At 43.3% G+C, this 6,459-nt stretch overlaps 1 protein-coding gene across 3 annotated transcripts in view; it reads right to left on the reverse strand.

Moving 5' to 3' along the window:
- Window positions 1-4,969, reverse strand: part of RALGPS2 (Ral GEF with PH domain and SH3 binding motif 2) — a 91,452-nt gene extending 86,483 nt beyond the window's left edge. The window contains exon 1 of one of the 3 annotated variants that reach the window (XM_026039822.1): window positions 4,479-4,969. The gene's annotated coding sequence lies outside the window, so the exon portion shown is untranslated. The remainder of the gene's footprint in view (window positions 1-4,478) is intronic. The other 2 variants (XM_026039824.1, XM_026039823.1) reach the window with 2 other exon arrangements.
- Window positions 4,970-6,459: the final 1,490 nt, after the last annotated feature.

Here is a 6,459-nt window from a genome sequence, read left to right on the forward strand (position 1 = left end):
TTCACCAATAAACACAGACAGCTGGAAAAGACTTTTTTAAGCTAGGAATTGAAAACAGATTCCTTCTTGTTTTCTAGCAACAACAAGTTTTCTAGTACTAGCAACAACAGTTCCACAAGCTAAACTAAAATCAAAGTGACAGTGGAGCCCTGGTCCGACTGCAGTCAATTTACGGGAGTGTCGATTCTGCATTTACCGGCAGTCTCTGCCACTGATTTCTTTTCCCCATTTCCCCCCCATTGCACAGTGAGTTGGATCGAGGGCTGGCTGGATGGCAGAGCTCAGAGGGTGGTGATAAATGGGGCCGAGTCCAGTTGGAGGCCTGTGGCCAGTGGCGTCCCCCAAGGGTCAGTACTGGGCCCAGTGCTGTTCAACTTGTTCATCAATGACCTGGACGAGGGCACGGAGTGCACCCTGAGCAAGTTTGCGGATGACACCAAGCTGGGTGGAGTGGCCGACACTCGGGAGGGCTGTGCTGCCATCCAGAGGGACCTGGGCAGGCTGGAGAGTTGGGCAGAGAGGAACCTCATGAGGTTCAATAAGGACAAGGGCAGGGTCCTGCACCTGGGCAGGAATAACCCCAGGCACCAGGACAGATTAGGGGTCGACCTGCTGGAGAGCAGCTCCACRGAGAGGGACCTGGGAGTCCTGGTTGACACCAAGTTAACCAGGAGTGAGCAGTGTGCCCTCGTGGCCAAGAAGGCCAATGGGATCCTGGCTGCATCAGGAGGAGTGTTGCCAGCAGGTCAAGGGAGGTGATTCTGCCCCTCTCCTCAGCTCTGGTGAGGCCGCACCTGGAGTACAGTGTGCAGTTCTGGGCTCCCCAGTATAAGAGGGACATAGAGCTTCTCGAGAGGGTCCAGAGAAGAGCAACCAGAATGATTAAGGGAATGGAACATCTCTTGTATGAGGAGAGGCTGAGTGAGTTGGGCCTGTTTAGCCTGGAGAAGAGAAGGCTGAGAGGGGATCTGATTAATATGATTAGTAAGGGAGTTAGTTAGTTCAGGAAGGGAGAATGCAGGGAGGAAGGGGACAGGCTGTTTTCACTGGTGGCCAGCGACAGGACGAGGGGTAATGGCCACAAGCTGGAGCACAGGAAGTTCCGTCTGCAGGTGAGGAGGAACTTCCTTACTGCGAGGGTGCCAGAGCCCTGGCACAGGCTGCCCAGGGAGGTTGTGGAGTCTCCTTCTCTGGAGGTCTTCAAAACCCACCTGGATGCCACCCTGTGCCGCATGCTGTAGGTTTGCCTGCTGGAGCAGGAAGGTTGGACTGGATGATGTGTAGAGGTCCCTTCCAACCTTAAATATTCTGTGATTCCACTCTGCATGACGCCAGCACAATACTGAATCTGGCTGCAGAATCAAACAGCTTGGGGGAATGACCAGACTAAAAAATAAGACAGAGGAGAAGTTACTTTTAGCTGGATTAAGTTCCATGATCCAGTTCACCTTACTGATGTTCACCGCAAGAACAGAGTAAAAAGTGAGGAGTCATGAAATAAGCCACCGCATAAAAATGTACACAGGGTGACAATTCAATACAAGTACATGGGGTCACAAATCATTTCAGTTGGTTAGGCAAACCTGGAGAACAACTTTAAATGAGCAAGTGGGGACAGACCGGAACAGCAATAAGAACAAAGTTACAAGTTGGCATTAAAACAAGTGGAATGGGAGAATGGGGGAAAAAAAGCTGCTAGTTTTGCGTAAAACTCAAATTTATGAACTTAACAAATCAAAAGTTCACTATACTTATCTGCCTCCAATTCAGACATGAAGTTTACAGGGGAAAAAAAAAAAAAAAAACTTAATTTCAGACTTCCAGCTTTCCACTCAGACTCCTCAGGCCATGCACACATTGTTGCTTGATAATCTGAAAAATACACAACTACAGAAAGTGTGCTTTGTACTGGTCCTGTTGGTTCACTTGTCCAACTGTGGCCCCTCTACCACACTATATCATATATTTTTATTCAGATTTCAAATACTATACTACAGTCAAGTCAGTTATCCAAAGCCCCTGGCACTTTAATTACAGCATAAAAGCAATCTAATTTGCCAACTGCATCAAGATCACTTATTCAGGAAGTCTGCCAATCACCTAGCCACTTACCCAAGAAATATACCCTCAACTTTTTTAAAGGATCAATATTCTTCCTCCCTAGCACGATTAACTTGACTCACTGTCACTTTCAATGAGAAGAGCAAATTCCGTAATCTCAAAGCTGTCTCTAAATTTATAACAAGCGAGGTTCAGATCAAACAGCTTTTAATGCCATACCAATACAGCAGCGGTCAGAGTTGATTCTTAAGAAACCAGTTCTGGGTCACTTCAGACTTAATTGATTGCAACCAATACCACAGCTCCATTAGGAGAAACAGAGGTAACAAATATGCATCCAAACTATCAGTGCTGCTGATCCCTCTTGGTACAGCTCCAAAGCAAGCAAACATTCTGCACAAGAAAGCCTCCAAGTAGTTTTAAAATGCAGCTTCAACACGATGGTCAGCAGATCTCCGACTTCTCTGCAACCTTCATTACACATTTCTTGTCTGCCACTCTGATAATGTCAGACCTTGGACAACCTATGGACCTACACATACACACTGGACAACCTATACAATACAGACAGCTTAAGTGAAGAGATTCAAGACTTCCCAGGAATTCCTAAACCAAGACCATCACTTTCCAGCAGAGGACCCCAGGGGAAGCTTTGGAATCGGTCTTCCACTATCCCTTTTCTGTTTTTCCCCAGAAAGTTGTTCTGTCGTAACTTACCCACACTTTCCTGAAGTTTAAGATACCAGAAGACACCAACACTTTTAGCTAAAGGCAAATACACTCCTTCAATCAGGAAGGCTGATAATCATATTCACATCATCATGTATATTTTATCTGGATTGAACCTCAGCCAGCTTGTTCTAATCCATGTCCAAATCTCAACTATGTGCTGATGAGGCACTAAGCTACATTAACCGTTGCGGATGCACTTGCAGTATATGGGAAGGACTTAAACACACACACATACCCCCCACAGAGACCCAAAAAAAGCAGATTCATGCCCTTCTCATTTCACCTGCAATGTGAAGAAAACATGTCTGTGAAATATTGAAATATTTATATGTATATTTACAAACAAAAAAAAATGAAATAGATGTGGAACATCTTACACCTCAAAAAAAAAGGACAAATAAGTAAAAAAGACAATTAAAAATAATGGCTTTCAATTTAAGCAACAAGCAACAACAGATGTGTTGCTCTTAAATCTGGCAACACATAAACTGTCATGTTACATGCCTAATCTTTAGCAAAGGAGGCTGCTCTTAGCAACTGAGAAATCAGCAGGTTTTTAAGCCACAAAAAATGATGCACCCAGCAAGCTGGCAGAGCAGTTCTTGACATCCTGACAAAGAAGCTCTTCAACCATTCAATGTTCAGCAGAAAGATACCCTGCAGTACATTCAGAGATTCACTTTAACAAGAAACCTTAACTTTGTGATGCACCCAATAGGAACACAAAGACACAGAACACAGCTAGATGAGTTAGGTCCTAAAGAAACAAGAGCTAAGCTTCTAAAATTTGCCGGTACAGCCTTTTCCTCCAACATCATTGCCCTGTGGCACTACCTACACAGTCACCCTTGTACTTCAAACTACAGGACAACGCAGAGATGCAACCCTTTCCTTACAAAAAGGCATATGAGAGGCACAGAGGTCTTTACCTCTCCCCAAAGAAATTAAAGCCTTGGAAAAAAACTCGTAGTGAAGATGGGTCTCCAAGGTTTCAGATAGCATTACCAAGGAAAGCTCCACAAGTTCAAGGAGGACAATATTTATGTCATGCCTACAATCTGTCTGGAAGCCTTTAGGGAAATCTGGGAAGACTAGGTATAACTGCACTTACACATGACATATCTCTGAGAAGCGACTCCAACAATGTATTTTGCTGTACTAGAAGATTCCTTGAACAGACGAGTTTTTTTTTTTTTTCTCTAGACAACATCTCCTACAAACTAAAATCTGTAGGTCAGACAGGAAAGCCAGCTCCGCAGCAGGATTCCAAAGCCAGTTTCCCTGGAGCCCTACAAGGCTTTCAAGGACCTTGCAAAAGAAAAGGGCTGTAGTCACACATGTGCATGGTCTAATAAACAAATTGCATGGAGCACCTGCTTAAAACACCCAGCTGTAACACTGAGTCTCTCTTATTTAAGCAGGCTTCTGAGGGGATCCAGTCATAAAATGAAGGGGAGGGAGGGGAGCACAGAAAAAGCCTACCAAGTTCTGTTCATGCAGTAAAAACATACATGCATGCACATATTCAGGAGTAAGGAGATTATTTCTACTGCAGTAGTTCCAGGTATCTAAACATAAAAGCACTGATGCATTTTTCCAAATATTATCCAAATGCATTCAAGTGTCTTCTTACATTTACAGCCCTTTGTTGGAAGGGGTAAACAACACTCAAATCAGAAACTCACCAGATCATTGATGTCTCGCAGTTAGACAAAAGACAAGCATTTACACTCCCTGGCCTCAAAGTGAGTTTTCAACTCAGCTTCAATTATTGAATCAAAGTAGGAGCTCAAATGCCACTGTTGCAAGCAAACGGGAGAAAAAAAATAAAAAAGATTAAAACCTAATCTCAACGTCAAGGAAACATCAGAAGATGCTGTTTGAGATAGAGGTGTGTCCTTATCCATTCAAATCTCTTAATAATTTAAGATACACCAAGTGGAACATTAAGGCAGTAAGATCAGTAGCTCTTTGAAGTCCTGAATGGATTTATTAAAGATAGACAAGATAAAAATAAAAGTTAAGTAACATAAGTTTAGGAGTTACCCTTCTACATTCATACATATTCAGTCACACTCAGCAACATCAAGACCAACAAAATACCAAAACAACAGATTAACTTTTTGTCTACACAGTCATCACTGTGACAAAAGTGAGCAAAGGAAAACATCTACCCCAAATCCTAAAAAAATTCTGCACATAGTCAAGATCCAGGGAATAAATAATCGTAAAAAAAACACACAGGATTTCTTGAATATTGTTTTTTATCCATTATCTGCAGAATAAAAGCTGGCTTGGAGAAAAAAAAAGTAAAATAAATCTTGAGATAGAATATTTCATATGGAAGCCAGGAGGTCCCAAACAGTGTGTACCTCTTTCACCTGTATTTAACCTCCTCCCCCCATCTCTGACATGCTTTAGTATTTTAGTGAAGAATAAACCTCAACCCTTCTTGGACGAATATTTAATTTTGGAACAAGAATACTTCTTCATATGCACTCCAAACGCTAAATACAGATGTCACCAGAGGGCACTGTTTCAAACCTAGTGATCCAGCTTCAGCTAAAGTTCTAGGCAACAGGGCAGCTAACAGACATGCAGGGCTGTGCAGAGGCTGCACAAGTGTTAATAATTTTGCTTCTTTTCTTTTTAAGGGATTCCCCTTAAAAAAATATATATAAATATTTAATCTCAGAAAAAATGAAATATTTTTGAGCATAAGCAGAGGCCCCGCTGTTAACAAGAGTAATATCAACTTCTACACCATGTCAAGTGTGCACTCAATGGCACCACTCAGCTCATCCAGGCAAAGGCTTTGCACCTGTGCAAAAATGTAAACTGATCTTTCGCACCCCACAGCTGCAAAAACGTCGTGCAACAAGAGTGTGAGAGAGCAGCTGGCAGAGCCAGGACCTTAATCAGTACAGCGCATGCAGATATGCCTATGAAAACCTTGTAATTACACTCTCATTGACTCTAAACTTTACAGTAATAGATGAAAAAGCATCTGTATGTTGTCAAGAGATCACCTCGAGAAACAACACATTTCTCTGCTCCTCGTTGTTCCGCAAGTTTTTGATGCTATGCTGAGAGGGGCAAAATTTTGACTAGTGGCACAAAGACAACACAAAAGTATCATCAATGTCAGTAGTTTTCAACCTGCGGTCCAAGAGTTCCTTCAAAGTGTGTGAGACCTAACAGGGGGTTTTAAAAAGCCTAGGTGAGTTGAAGTTTGCTAGGCAGAAAAGCCAACAGGTCTGCACAAACTGAGAGGTTGCAAAGCCCTCTTTGAGGGGTGAATAGGAACACGAATAGGAAAGCGAGTCCGCTGTGAATGAAATGGACTCACTTTCCTATCTATGATCCTACCATTCACAAGTAAAACACCACCAGGATAACACTAGTAAAAACAAGTCGGTTACAAGCAGAGAAAGCGACAGCAATCCCAATAACCACTGTGTTCCTCTGACAGCTTCCATTAAAAATAAAAAAGCAGCAGAAATTGTACACGTACAGAGCACCGAGTACCTGGTTATCTGCCTCCACCGCTCACCCGCCCGTCCCACCTCAAAGAGGAAGATATTCCCCACCTCTCCCGCCGACCTGCGCTCTCCAGCGCCCGGATTTCGGGCGGGAAGGGCGGCGCGCGCCCGGTGCGGAGGCGCT

Source organism: Nothoprocta perdicaria, unplaced genomic scaffold, assembly GCF_003342845.1.
Source record: "Nothoprocta perdicaria isolate Ctin4 unplaced genomic scaffold, notPer1 scaffold_243, whole genome shotgun sequence".
Lineage (NCBI taxonomy): Eukaryota > Metazoa > Chordata > Aves > Tinamiformes > Tinamidae > Nothoprocta > Nothoprocta perdicaria.